The sequence below is a fragment of the Triturus cristatus genome, chromosome 5_2, assembly GCF_964204655.1.
Source record: "Triturus cristatus chromosome 5_2, aTriCri1.1, whole genome shotgun sequence".
NCBI classification, from domain to species: domain Eukaryota; kingdom Metazoa; phylum Chordata; class Amphibia; order Caudata; family Salamandridae; genus Triturus; species Triturus cristatus.
Window position 1 is genome coordinate 182,916,738 of NC_140588.1, and position 15,246 is coordinate 182,931,983.

Sequence of the window (15,246 nt, forward strand, 5' to 3'; positions counted from 1 at the left end):
GAAATCTTGCTTCAAAAATTCACTTGAACTCTTCGAAACATTTGCTTGCAAGAATATATTTCAAACCAAATTACAAACTGTACATGTATTCCAAACTGTTGTGACCTTGAAAATCGTCCGTAAAATAGGAAGTAAGTGAATACGTATTTAAGGTAGTGTCAGGGAAACAGTGGCCGGTTATTTGTCCTTTTTCCAGCCTCCTATTGAGGTGGTATATAGGCATGGCATGTACCAATCACACTGCTGTAATTTGTTTCTTCCAGCAGAAGGATACCTAGAAGCTTATTGTGAGCTTTCAGAGGTACCGCCACATTCTTGAAGGAAATGTGATTCCAGCTGCCAAATAGCTAAACGCCTAGCTGACAGTCTATCGTGCAATTGGACAGTGATCCAAACATACCAGTTAGTTTATGTCTAAATTGCTGAAAAAGAAAAGAATCAGGAATTTGAAATGGCTAAGTAAAATTCTAACCCTCAAACTTTTTGGGATGGTACAACTGGTCCCAAAGAGAGCTGTGCATAAAAAAATGTCAGGAAACGCCTCCAAGCCTAAGTAATTCCTGGAAGATGTGGGGCTGATATTGTCAGTGAGATACCAATAAACTGTAACAGGTAATGTTTGATACAAGTTATTGCTTCCAAAGGGAGTCCCACACTTTTCCGGATCATGGGCTGCACTTACATTTTCACTGAGGGCTAGTGAATGTTAGCTGCTTTAATATAATGACAAAGTTAAATTTGTGTGTGTTTGACCCATGAGGTTAGATTTGTCAACTATTATGACTTGGTGAGGGCTAGATGATGGTCAGATGTATCTGAAGTGTATATCTGATATGCAAAACAATAGAGGCTCCATAAGATGTACTTTCTTCTTCACATCACTTTATCTCAGACAAAACTTAATTTGTCTTAGTTGATTAGTTTTCTGATTTATCTTTGCAATCTTCCTATCTAAATCTTAGTAAAGATATCACTGCCTAGTTTTAATAGTGAAATTGGTCTGTGTTGACACAGCATTGAGGATCTCTCATGGGTGACAAAGTCTTGTAACTTGTGGAAAGCAATGTTAGCATTATACATTATAATTAGAATGGAAAATCCAGGAAAGGTTAGTTTGAAAAATACATTGTTGAAACCATATAGACTTGGGGCCTGATTCACAAAGGTAAACTTGCACTTTTGTGTAAGTTTAGGAATGTCTGCTCGCCACAAAGGTATTTTACTGGTAGTATCATTACGTCTGTGGATTCTCCGCGCATAAAAAGATAGGGCTGTCCTATCTTTTTATGTGCGGAGACTTCGCAGTCATAAAGATACTACTAGTAAAATTAATTTGTGATTAGCAAACAATTGTAAACTTACACAATCATTTATGTTTGCTTTTTTGAATCAGGCCCGAGTGTCTTCCTTGGTTTAAGAGAGGTGATAATGTTCTTAATCTGAGGTATACTTTTATCTTTATTTAGAGATTTTTTTTACAGATCAGATAGAGTTTGTAGGAAATTGTTTTTGGAAAGTTCTCTCTTTTTATTTAGTATGGAAAGAAAGACTTGAATATGTTATGCAAACTTATTTATTCTTTTTTCATTCCTGGTAAAATACCATTATTTGTTTTGCGACTATGGAAGGTTTTATGATTTCTAAGTTGTGTTCTAGAAACATACACTATTTTTTACAAACTTCTTATTATATTTGTTTGGTTACAAAGAGTATTACTTTGGTTTTCTAGCAGTAGTTGTTATCCAGGCTATCTTTAAAACTATCTAGTTTTTTCAAGTATCAGGATCTAGATATGGAATGGAACAATATTTACTTTCCAAATTTTTCAAGTTCTTTTCCCAGAAGTAGAAGCATCCTGATTTCCTTTTTGGTATTCTACCTCTGCCATAGGTTTTGAGATCATACCACATCTTTAAGTGATTTTTTGTTAGTTTCTATGAAAAATCAATGTGGGAATGGGTGTGCTATTTAATTTCTTTACCCTGAAAACTAAACGTGCACAGTTTCTTTAGTATATTTCTTTGGGCGATACCTGTACTGTGGAAATTCATGTAAACCTGGACCTCACCCAAGAGGCATATGCTTCCCATTTTCAATAAACGGGTTCATGAGATAAAAAGTTACTGATAAGAAAAAGTTAATATGAGTAAACAATGAATGAAGGCATTGGAAGTGAGTGTATTTTTTCAGTTGTCGATGGAGAAGATGCCAGATGCTAACGGGTCACTCGGGAAATAATATAGCACAGCTCCATCACTCTGATCTATTATTTTAGTTGTGCTATTTCTATGTAGCATATAATTTAGAGTGGTATTGGCTAGCAGTTGCAATTATAACTTCGTAAGGCACAGCTTATATATTTTTGCACATTGAAATCTCGGAGTTAAACATTAATAACAACATTTACTTCAATGTTTTTTTCAGCCTGAAAGTAGGCCATCTCTCCACTAAGACACTTTTCGTATCTAGGGTTTTATAGTGTAGTCATTTATGAATAAGCTGCGGACAAATCCTGATTTACAGGAGAAGCAATGATGGATTAATAAACATGCAGAACACTGTGCAGTTTAATTGCTTGGATTTCTGTAAGATGAATCACTTGGATCTCGAATATAGCAGTGCTCTATTACTGAGTCCCACAGCAGTTAGTTTATCTTGTGTTTGAACTTGTCTAGCCATCAATATTTTAGCTCAAAAGAGGTATGACTTTATAATATTCATGTGAACTAAGGTTGACTAGAAAGATGTAGAGGCAAAATGGCTGCAGTGACAATTACATAAAATGACAGCATGAAGAGCAAAAATGTATGAAGGCACAGGACCTTGTAAGAGAGAGGGTTAGTGCAATACTTTGCAGAAGCAGAAATTAAAGTTTTTAATTTTTTACATTTTATTTATAATATATTTCTGAATATTGTGTTACAGTTTCAATTTGATCCTTTACCAATTGGTCATGACAACTCAAAGATGGAATAGCCTCATAAAGTTCCTTTATTCTTCTTCCATTCTTCAGATGTACAATATGCATGGGCCATTGGATTACTCTAGATTAAATTTAAGTCAAACTTAAGTTAGGATTTTGTCTTAAAACCAAAACTTAAGACAAACTTAAGAAAATATCCTAATTTAAGTTTAACTTAAGTTATGATTTTGTCTTAAGACCAAAATTTAAGACAAACTTAAGACAAAATCTTAACTTTACGACTCCTAAATGCCTTTTGTGAATACCGAAAGTCGTAAAGTTAGGATTCTGTCTCAGATTACTTTCGTGAATCGGGCCCAGAGTATTAATCACATAAGAGAAAGCTAAGGTTGTATAAAGAAAAAAAAATTATGATAAACAAAAAAGAGAGGGGCCCATTACAGAACTTAAGAGCAGATTTAAGAGTCTTTTAAGAGTGAAAAAGCTCTTAATTTACAATTTTTCAAATACTTTGGTTTTCACATAAGCTTGTAAGAGAGTTCTTTAAGTGTATTAAATTGTCTTAAGAAAGTGTATAATTTGCTCTCCGTTGTGTAACTCATGACACCTCTCTGATATAAAATTATTATAAAAATATAATGAATTAAAAAAGTTCACATTACATTTTTTTAAGTTTTAGTTATACTTTAAATTGTATTAATAGTCCATGTGCAATCTTAAGTTAGTGTTCATAAAACAATCCACACTATTGGATTTACTGAATTTTGTAATTTATTTTAAGTCATTGGTTAAAAACAAGGGGTGTCTAGTCGCTCCACTCTCGATGTGCCTAGCTTTTCGACAGTTCCTTTGTATTTGGCAGCTCACATCAGCAGCAGCCCTTCAGCAGAGGAAATTATGATATTGCAGTTCCGCAGCTTGGGCATTTCTCCATCTAGAAAATGTATCAATCTTGCAGTACAAGTGTCCACCTACTCCGCTCAGCAAAGAAGTTCCATTCATAATGTTCATTTGTTTCCTCTACACAACCTTGCCCATCCTCAGGAACTCACAAAGGACACATTACATATTTCTCCTTTCTACATTCTAATAAGCAAATTAAACCTAAAAAGACTTTTGAGGCCTTCTCTGCAGAGCAGTAAAATGCACTCTAGGAAAAACAAATACAAGTATGAGTATCATTGTTATTTTATCAAACTCCACTATTAAATGTTCTATGAATGCTTTGCTTATATTCAATAACGCTCTGCACATTATTTTCAAACAGTTTGTGAAAAGAAACTCGTGGCGTTTGACTGTTATTTTCTGCATTAATCATGTGCATTTGCGGTCTACGCTAACTCTCCCAGCACGCGCTTGCGCAATTTTCATTTTGACCCCTTTTTTACGCTGTTAATTTTCACACCATTTTGTAAATAATTCACTCAATGAGGAGTTCAATCCGAGCAGGTTTTATTTCACAAAAATCCCGCTCTATCATGGTGGAGTAACTGTTTAGTACCACATGTGATGGAATTCTAATCAATACAAATTTCTCAGGATGGCTTAATCAAAAATTAATTAGTAATACACAAATGGTTTTGTTTGATGTGAAAAAAGCATTTTGGATTTTCAATACAAATTTATCAGAAATAATTATTAATCAACTGGTGTTATTTACCCCAGTGGCTTAACTGACATTACTTTCTATAAACTGCCACTAACTAAAGTTGCACTTTTTTGTGAATTGCATGATCAAAGGATTAAACCTTAAGAAAATCTTAAGCTAACTATCAATGGCTTAACTAAGTTTGTGAATTGCAACAGGAGTCTTAAATTAAGAATTTCTTAAACAGCTTAAGATTTTCGTTTAAACAGTGCAACTTTGCTTTTCTTGGGTTCCCCTATTTAGTATCATTCTAGTTGTTCCAAAATTTCCATTTATTTAAATCTTGGGGCCAGATTTATATGTTGGCAGTGTGTATGCTCCATTGCAATGGAGTATATACAACTCAAATATAATTGTCCAAACACCCGATTAAATTGCGGGCTGACCATAGGTTTGGCTACAGGGGTAACTACTCTGTCACCACAATAGCCAGCCCTCTTTAATCACCCGATTTTGTAAAGGCCATCGGAGAAAAGGCTACATGTCCTCCAACCCAATCAGGATGGGGCAGGCATGTAGCTATTTTTGTTACTGTCCATCACCGCCGGACACACCCTGGCGGTGAGAAACAGTAAAAAGTTCCTGCCAATGCTTTATAAATGACCACCTGCTTGGTGGTCATTTATAATTTTGATGAGCAGTCCTTCCGTCATGGGGACAGGGTTATTTACATGGTGGAACGGAGGACCATCTGTCAATATATAAATCTGTCCCTTAGTCTTAGTTCATTCTACATAGTCTTTTCTTCCAATTTCTTTCGTCAAATAAAATTCATACTCTTTTAAAGGCTTTTTCACCATTTTCATATCTGTGTGTGTATATGAGCATGCTGTTAAAAGTAGTATATGTCCTTTTTCATCCTCTGATATACTCTGTTACTCACCTGCAGACCATGGTTTGTCCTCAAACTGTGGATGGGATTTCTGGTACACTCTGGTGGAATAACCCAAGAACCACCAGTCCTCATTCCACTCTTTTTCCTCTATCAGCTAACCATCCAAGTCTGTCTCATCTGGACCAATGTGGTGTGGTTGGGCGCCTTTGCTCCTGATGTTGTGGCTCCATCTCATCCCTGAAAGTCTATGGGATCTTGAAGATCCAGATACTCTTGTTGTTGAATTCCTTCTTTTCAGTATCCTAGCCTGGCTTCTGTCTTCGCATCAACAGTGGGAAGTCGATAGTCCTTCTGCACTTTCCACTTTTATAGGTTCTATCCTACTCCCCTCCCCATGTCATGTATTCTCTGCTTTCTTGGTTCCTCTTCCTGTTAGTCTTTTCATTCTTTCTGCTAACGCTTCTGTTTGTCTTTCTTTACGTTCAATTGTTTCCATGTTTCTTCCTAGGTACTGCCTCCTTGAAGATCCATTGATAGCCTTAGCCTGCAGCAACCTCAGGCTCTTGAATACATTTTTCTTCAGGCAAGTCTATATGTCCCATCCTGTGACAGACCAATGCCACAATAGGCAAGGAATGCTTGCTGTAGTGAGAGAGGAAAATGTGACCTCCTGATTATGGGCGGATTCCAAGAGTTAACATTAATTTGATTATAAAGTTATGGATAACCAACATATTAGAGAGAATACTAACAACAGTAGGTATGAATGAGAGGGGTAAAACTAAAAATGTGGGAGGGGCAGATAAAGCTATACTTTAGCAGAAAAAAAACAGGGCAACATACCTGGCTTAACGCTGTCTTGTAAATAAGACCCCCTTTCACGCTATGGTTAGCGTGAAAGGGGTGGGCAATGGGTGTTGCGGTGAGTGTTCCACCGGACACCCATTGTTTTTGATGCTGCCCCCTATGTACAAGCAGTGTTTAATTTGTAAAATATTAAGTGCCAGGGCTCTGACCAGTAGGCCACTGCAGCTTGCACCACCCATGACCCCTGTCATCGCTGCCAAAACAATCACTAACCATCTCTCTTGCATGTAATTGCGACAGTTCAGATTATTCTAGGTTCCCAATGCTAAAGGAATGGCAGGGGAGGCAGGTATTTGTACATTTTTAATGTATGTTGTTTTCCTAAACAACTGTTAATCTGCTGATCTCTAAATTACATGAACAGCACCACCTTGCGGCAGGCTGCCCTAAGTGTGGTGTTGACAATTAGGTCCCGGTGCCGAGCACCGGAAACCAATTAAGTGCCGGCTCAAATTAAGCACTGTCTACAAGGGTCGCGTACATAGGAGGCAGCGCCAAAATTAAGACCAGGTAAAACCTAGTCTTAAATTGGCAAAACAAGGAGAAATGCATTATTTATCCTCGTTTTTGCTTTTTCCATGTGTGCTGCCTTGTGCAGCACACATGGAAAAAGCAACATGCCATGGATTGTTTATGTACAGGAAAGTCCCCCTTCCTGTACATAAACAATCCTTTAAAAAAATGCCATTTTGTGACTTTCATGTGTGCTGCATGAAGCAGCACACATGACAGTGACAAAATGACATTTCAGTATTTTTTATGTGCCGGAAGGGACTGCTTCCTACACATAAACAATCCTCGCCTGCACGCAGACACCCTTGCACTACGGCGTAAAGGTGCCTGCGTTGGTGCTAAGTTGCTAAACTTAGCGCCATCGCAGGGGGAAATGCAAGGCTGCACCACATTCTTGTGAATATGGTGCAGCAGAAGTGGCGAAGGGAGGCATTACACCATGATGGCTAATGCCTCTCTCTGCCACTTCCTTGTACATATCCCCGACAGTTTTGATGCTGTGCCCCAATGAAAAAAGAGCTTGTGATTGCTATGCCACTATGGGCTGCCACATAGGAGAAGGAAATGACTTCTGTTCAGCCAAAAAACATCTTTTGAAAAACCTTTTGCTGTCACACATCATACCTATTAGAGGGACAATTTAATAAGTTAAAAAAAATCAGCTTTTTAATGTATAGAATTGTACTAGTTATTCAACCAGGACCTACTGCCGTGGGCACCATAGGACGACCAGGCTCTCCCAAGGGAGCCTATTAGTGTACTCTCAGCTGGGCAAACTTGTTTGTTTTTTCTCTGTTCTTCTGGACCTGCCACCCTCTCTCTCTCTCCGCCTAATTGCTGTAGTCGCATGATAACCAGCACTGACACGGGCAACCTGGTAGCGTCTAAGAATAGGTGCGAAGCCTTAAGGATGAAAGCTGCTGTTATCACATCTCTTCCCATCCCCAAGAAGACGCAGGGTATTGTGCAAACCGCCTGACTAAAAATAAAAGGCTGAATGAAAACTCTCATCACAAGCTAATTAGGGGACTGAAGTGGTTTCACAATTTCTCTGAAAGTAATTTTGCCTTTTTGCCTTTCCAAGAAACGCAAATAAAAATGCATGTGAATTTACATCATGTATCTTGATGGGGAGTTATTGTATTTTTGTAGGAGCTTCAGAACATAAGGAGCAATAAATTAAAAGCAAATTAAGAGAAGCAAATGTTTAATTTGCCATTAGATTAATTAAAGCTTGTTCTATCAATTATTGACCTCAATGCAATTGTAATGTACAGAGGTGGCTGGCAGGGATGGGTGGTGACGAGGAAGTGGGGGGGTAGAAATAATAAAAAAAAGAATTAACCCTTGGGTAACTTCATATTCGCCGCATCTCCTTTGAGGCAGGAAGCATCCGAGCTCCCCTAAGCCAATCACAATGCTGCGTTGCAGCGTTGTGATTGGTTCCCCTAAGCCAATCAGAGAGCCGCACTGCTGCGTTGTGATTGGTCTGAGCGCCAAGGATTAGGAGCTCAGACGGAAACAGGGAACCTCTGCATGTCCCTCACCAGGCTGTGTAATGCAGCCTGGAGGGGAAGATGCAAAGATGCAAAGTGTGCTGGGCCAAGAGGGATGGCCAAACAGTCATGAGCACTTAGGGAGTGAAAACTACTCCACTTCTTGGCCCTTGCTCTGCCAGCCCCGCCTCTCCCTGCACCCAGGAACGGAAACATAAAATGATAATAACGTTCCTCTTATTTTTCCTCTGCACTGCTCTAAAAGCTGTGGGGCGACGCTCCTCCGCCTTAGTGGAGGAGCCGCCACTGGTAATACAGATATATATATATCACAACGAAGACCACTCGGTAAAAGTATATGAGAGTGCTGCGATTGTACTTTCTCTGGGGCTCTACGTATAACAAGCTAGTCAATTTTTCATTCTTCTGAGTTTAATAAAATGATTATCACTGGAATGAACTGGAATGAACAATAACAGTACTTCTTTTTGATAGTGCCACAACCTGGCAAAATCCGCTACTGCTGACATTACATGAAATAAAAGTTAATATATTTTGTTTTACAGTGAGAGTTGAGCTTAACATTGGTGCAGACTAAACGATTTAAAAACAAAAAGAAAGTGTTTAAATTTACTCAAATATTGTGTTAGAGTTTTTATTAAAAACACTTTGTAGTATAAGAATTTTGTGAACACTTTCAGCTTGACCTGGCCTTTAGTACAGAGAATAAGGAAAAGATATCATAGATAAAAAATAAAGCTATGAAGGCTATTGGAAAATGATGAAATACACTAGTCGAACGGGAAATATACAGATACCTCACCCAGTACCAAGGTATGTATGATCAACACAGCTCACTGAATAAATGAGCTTTAACTGCCTATATAACACATACACAGTTGTTTTATGTGGTTCTAACAGCACTGTGCTTAACAAAGTGAGCCAACAAACTGACGCTCGCATTTATCAAGATTTTCCATCACTGTTGCACCACAAGGGGCACAAGGGTGACACAAAACCTAAATGAGATTTATCAAGCCACTCAAAGCTTGCATGGCCCTCGGTGGCTTAATAAAGTAAAGTGTTACTCTGTGGCAAGGAGGCATTACATGGGTGGAGCGTGGATGTTCCCACACATCTACCCTTGGATGTCGGTTCATTTCCAAATTTACTGTTAGTGGTAGATTTGGGTTTTTTCCGCCCTCATGCTTCATTATTGAAGACAACGCCGGGGTGGCCGGCTGCAGACTGCTGATTTGCATGGCAAACAAGCCACGGCCTGGAGATCCGAAGGGTTCTACCCAACATTGCCGGTAATGAATGATAAAACGGACTTACTAGAGTCTCAATACAGGACAGAAGAGTAAGGGATAATAATGCTAATACAATGTTAATTTTACTCTAGGATGGGGCAACTCTTCTAAAAGAAACTCCCTTATACTTGGAAGCATATTTAGCGTTCCGAACACGAGACTAATTGGTCTACCTCTCCAGGAGCAGTACTTACAGGAACCCCTTCCAGGTTGGAATTATACCCGGAACTAAGGTAGGGGGCTCCTTCATGGTACCTAATACACCTCATTAAAATGTACCGACTGCTACTCTTTAGCTGATGTGCTCTTTTCTGTTACTGAGAGACTATTTGAAACTGACCTCATGTATCGTATTATAACAAAATACGTTCTATTAAACATGTTCTAGAACACAATATAGTCAGCATGTATTTACTATTTAGTGACAGCATGAGGGAGCACTACTTCCCCATGAATATAACAAAATAGTTTTAAAACAATGAATAAATAAATAGGTTGATTGCATGCCCGCACGTTGCCAACCACAGGATTACTCCTATAAGGGAGTCTCAAACACCAACTGTACCAGTAGGTTTTATAGCGATAACATAAACGATTGGGGGTTTTGCTTGTTCTTTCTTTGCCCCATTGATATTTGGATGCACAGAGAAGCTGTACGGAAAGCATGTACAACACTAGTTTTACAAGGATTTCCACACAGTTCTATTTACTTTTTTGAAATTCACACAAGTCACCAAAGTCAGCTTGTCAATAATATGAAAAGTAAAGTGTTCTTACTACTATTGCATACATATTCCCTTAGCCCTAGAGAAGTTGCTGGGTAATCCCCTGTAACAGCGATGAAACACGTGCTGACTAAGAAGGCTTGAAGATCTTAAATTAAAGACATCTATATATATAAAGACAAGCATCATTGTGATATTTAATGTAACTTTATGGATTTACTTTTGAACTTGTGCAGAGGATTTGTATGTGTATATATATATATATATATATATATATATATATATATATATATATATATGACAGGAATCCGCCTGGAGCACACCAGCACACCAACAATCCAAGAGGAGAGCAGGAACAAACGGAGACCGACCCTGATAGCGAGTGAGTTGCTTTTCTTTATTAAATTCACAGCACCGCCTGCATGACGCGTTTCAGCCTTCCCAGAGGCCTTGATCACATGACGCCATGGGAGTTGTGATCCCGCATTTTAAAGTGCACAATGCTAATTGATAAGATGACATCATTGGCTCATTCAAACATTGCATCAATAGACATAGAAAGGTTATATACAAACATTGGAGCAAGGATGGAAACAGGGAGCTGGCAACAAGGGCAACTGCGTTAAATGATTTGAAAGTGCTAAAGTGCAAATTTCATCAAATAACACAATTTGTAAAAATATGTTAAAAAACATTACCACAGGACTGCCAAGTAATTACAATTTAAAACCACGTTGTTTCAAATCAACAAATTATTTGTGCAAGTATAAGTTTGTTTTTTCATTACGTGCACGAAAGACTGAGAGCAATAAAGTTTTGTGTAACAAACTCTAATACATATGCATTCCTGCAAACGTTCAGCATACCACTATTGTAGACTATTGTGAAAGGAACCCAAGTGGGTATACTCAAACTGTTTACAATTAAGGTGCCCCCGGCAGTTCAAGACATTAATCCATCAGCCCGGGCAAATTACACTATTACTTCTGCCTGTCTCACAAACGCAGTGCCACATGTAATACAAAATCTAATGTAAAGAAGCCTTAGTTCCCTTAATAATCCGTGCTTAAACCCGAATTTTCGACAAGTGCCAAAAATATGTCTAGACGCTAAAAAAATATATATGATACTCCGTGTATATTTAAAAAATGTGTCATCTATACTGTGTTTAAAACCTACAATGGGTAGAGGAGGTGTGACCAACACGCATAGCAGCATAACACATAGGGGATAGCAATTGATGTAACTAAATTCACAGACAAGTGAAGAAATCTTCACTGGCATTAAGACCCTGCGGTGACTTCGTGTCTAACTCGAGGATGTATCTCGTTTCTAGGGCACGGAGTAATGCTTCTCTGTTTCCACCACGTCTTAATGGGAGCACTGCATCAATAACAAAGAACTTTAATAGTTCACTTTTGTTATTGTGTAGTTCTTTAAAGTGGCGTGCCACCGGGTAAGACGAATCACTGCCACTGATTGCCCGCAGATGCTGGAGTATCCGTTTGTGGACCTGCAACTTGGTGCTACCCACATATTGCAGGCCACAAGGACACTCCAGTACATAAACCGCGTACTCAGTTTTGCACGTGAGTGGTTTTGTGATACAACGAGGCATGTCGCAGAACGGAATGGTGTACTGCGTCTTATTGACTCCCTGTCTACACGCTTTGCAGTTCGGGCATCTTTTGAAACCTTTACAAAACTGCATCCAGGTTGTGTTAGAAGTTACTTCAGGACTGGATTTAACTAAAGCATCGCTCATAGAGCGAGCTTTCCTGAAGGTAATATTTGGACTGGCTGCCATTAGGTCCCCAATGACATATATATCTCAAAGCTCCAAGTTACCAGTTCCCACACGTTGAGTCAGCACTCGACCACAAACACAAGGTGGTAAGCCTTTAATCAGGGTATGGGAAGACATCTGCTCTCTGCTCACATAGGACAGCCAATTCCTCCGCCTTGATGCGTTTCGAAATTATAAACTTTCTTCCTCAGAGGCTTTACGCAATTGAATGCATGCATCCGGTTTCAGTCCCTTAAATGCTGTAATTGTGCCCACCGATTGGCTGGTCAAATGACTGTTGCATTATGGGAACTGAAGTCCTGATATTTACATCCCTCGATGGTGGCATTAATTTCTGTCATCCTTTCAAGCCCGTAGATGGGCCGCAGCAAACAGCGTCTTCCCTCAATCCCGTGTGTGTGGTCACAAATCGGCGTGAAGTATTCCAGGCCGCATGTCCCTCTGATCTTGAGGCAGTGCGCGACTCGGCGGCTGGGCAGCCGCCTAACATCAAAGCTCCAAGTTACCAGTTACCACACGTTGAGTCAGCACTCGACCACAAAAACAAGGTGGTAAGCCTTTAATCAGGGTATGGGAAGGCATCTGCTCTCTGCTCACATAGGACAGCCAATTCCTCCGCCTTGACGCGTATATATATATATATATATATATATATATATATATATTCACTGAAAAAAACAAAGGTTTCAGGGGCGTTATAGTTAGGAATTGGCATTTAAAAAACCATAGAAATTCACTGAAGAAAACATAGGTTTCAGGGGTGTTATAGTTAGCTGGACATTTCCCTCGTACAAAACCCTAGAAATTCCCCTGTGATGTAATTTGAGATGTCATCAGTGATGTCATCAGTGATGTCACTGACCATGTCATGAGTGATGTAATATGTGACGTCATCAGCAGTGCATTGCGGGGGCGCGAGTTATAGTTAGCTGAACTAACTATAACAGGGGAATTTCTAGGATTTTGTACGAGGGAAATGTCCAGCTAACTATAAAGCCCCTGAAACCTTTGGTTTTTTCAGTGAATTTCAAAGGTTTTTTAAATGCCAATGTCTAACTATAACGTGCATGAAACCTATGGTTTTTTCAGTGAATTTCAAAGGTTTATTAAATACTAATTCCTATCTATAACTTAGCTCTAAAGATATCATGTTTAATGATTTTGATTGGATTTGTATATTTTTCAAATTCAATGTGTCAATTTCATTAATTACATTTTTTTTAAATACTTTTTAATCACCATTTTTTAAACGTATTTTTTAAAATTAATTCTTTTAAAAAATTAAAAATATTATTTGAACTTAATGGGTTTTTCAAACATATTTTTCAAAATATTTTTTTTAACTATGTGCAAAACTTTATTTTATATATTTTTTTCAATGTTTTTGGATCCGTGCACCCTAAGCGCACCGTTCCCGATCCCTACGCGTTAGCATCCGCGCATGGTATGCGTTGGGTACGTGTTTAGTGCGCGATCGCAATGCGACCGATACGCGACTCCCAGCGTATACGCAACATGTTCGATGTCCGTAACGCGACGTATACGCGCTTACGCGATGCGTCACCTGCGTCTATGACGCAGTAGGTGCGCGGATCCCGCGAAATATTTAACATTTAAAAAAACATACATATATCTATTTCATGTGAATATTAAGTGAAGACAATCTCTAAACTAGTCTTAAAACTAATATATTTTTACATCTAATCCTATAATTTTTTTTAATTCAATTTCGCGGATGCGCGCTGGGTGCGTGCTGCGTAAGCGCAGGGTACACAGATCCCATGTGACCTGCAAAAAAAAGAGATTTGATTGGTTCATTACACTTCCTCTTCTAACTATTGAAAGACCCTACCCATTTCAATCATTCTTCTTTGACCATCCACCTCATCGCAGCCGAGCACATCAAGAGTGCATCCATCAGCCCAAACCTTGGACATCCGTCCTCAATTTCAATATTTAAAAGTGCTCTGCACTAAGTGCAATAAGACTTTGTGCTATGGTGAGCAATCGATCGATCTGATCTGCCGCCGGCAAGAAAGTCACATTTGCTAGTTTTTTTTTTTTATTATTGTTCCCTGAAGTTCATTTTTTGGTTTCTCCTCTTTTTTTGTTTGTTTGTTTTTTGCAGAAAAACCAAAAAAAACTAAAAATTGTTCAGAAAACCAAAAAAAAATTATAAAAGAAGAAAGAAGAAAAAAAAAAGTTCTTGTAAGAACTAACTTTCCTGGTTTAAAAAAAGAGCTACATTTCTTTGTTAGTGTTAGTTTAGATGAATGTATGTGTAGTATGTAATTGACTGAATGAATGCATTAGTAGCGTATGGTGAATGTATAAGTGCAGAAGTATGAGGAAGTGCTGCAGCATCACACAGTAACCTCTTTAACTGCAGTGTACTGTAGTACTTCCGAAGCACAGGGATGCAACATATGTACATAAATATGTTGCAAATCTATGCTTCTGTCTGCACGGCTGCTTAAACTGCAGCCATGTGGTGACACAGGCACCCTTACACCATAGTGCAAGGATATCTGTGTCATGTGCTGTTACTTTTTCTGCAGGAAGACACACCTTCCTGCACAAAAACAATGAGAAAATGCATTTTTCTCAAGCAATGTATGCTGAACATTTCAGCATGCATTGAAGATATAAAAATGTGGAGAAATGAAAACAATTCTCCTTGTTGTGTTTTCCTACACCAATTTTAGAATGGTTCACCATTCACACACATATCGAGATTTATGATTTATGATAAATCTAGACATGTGTCTTGTTCTATGAGTATTCAGTGCAATCATGCACAACAACACTTATAGAACACCCTTTCAAAACAGAGTGGTCTGCATGATGAGGTTGTATTTACATGGAGTATAAAAAGTGCACAGAGTGCCTTTTCCTCTCTTTGTAAATATGAAAGAGTATCTTACACAATAACTATGTTACAAAAAGTGACATATTTCCTTTTTTTAAATTCCGTGTGAATGATAAAAGGTAAGCACAGAGTTTTGTCTGCAAAGGTGTTCAAAGAAGAATAGATAAAATAGGAAATATTATGAACCCCTCAAATCTCTTTTTTTGCAGGTCACATGATATCTGATTATGGTCAGATTTCAAAACTACAT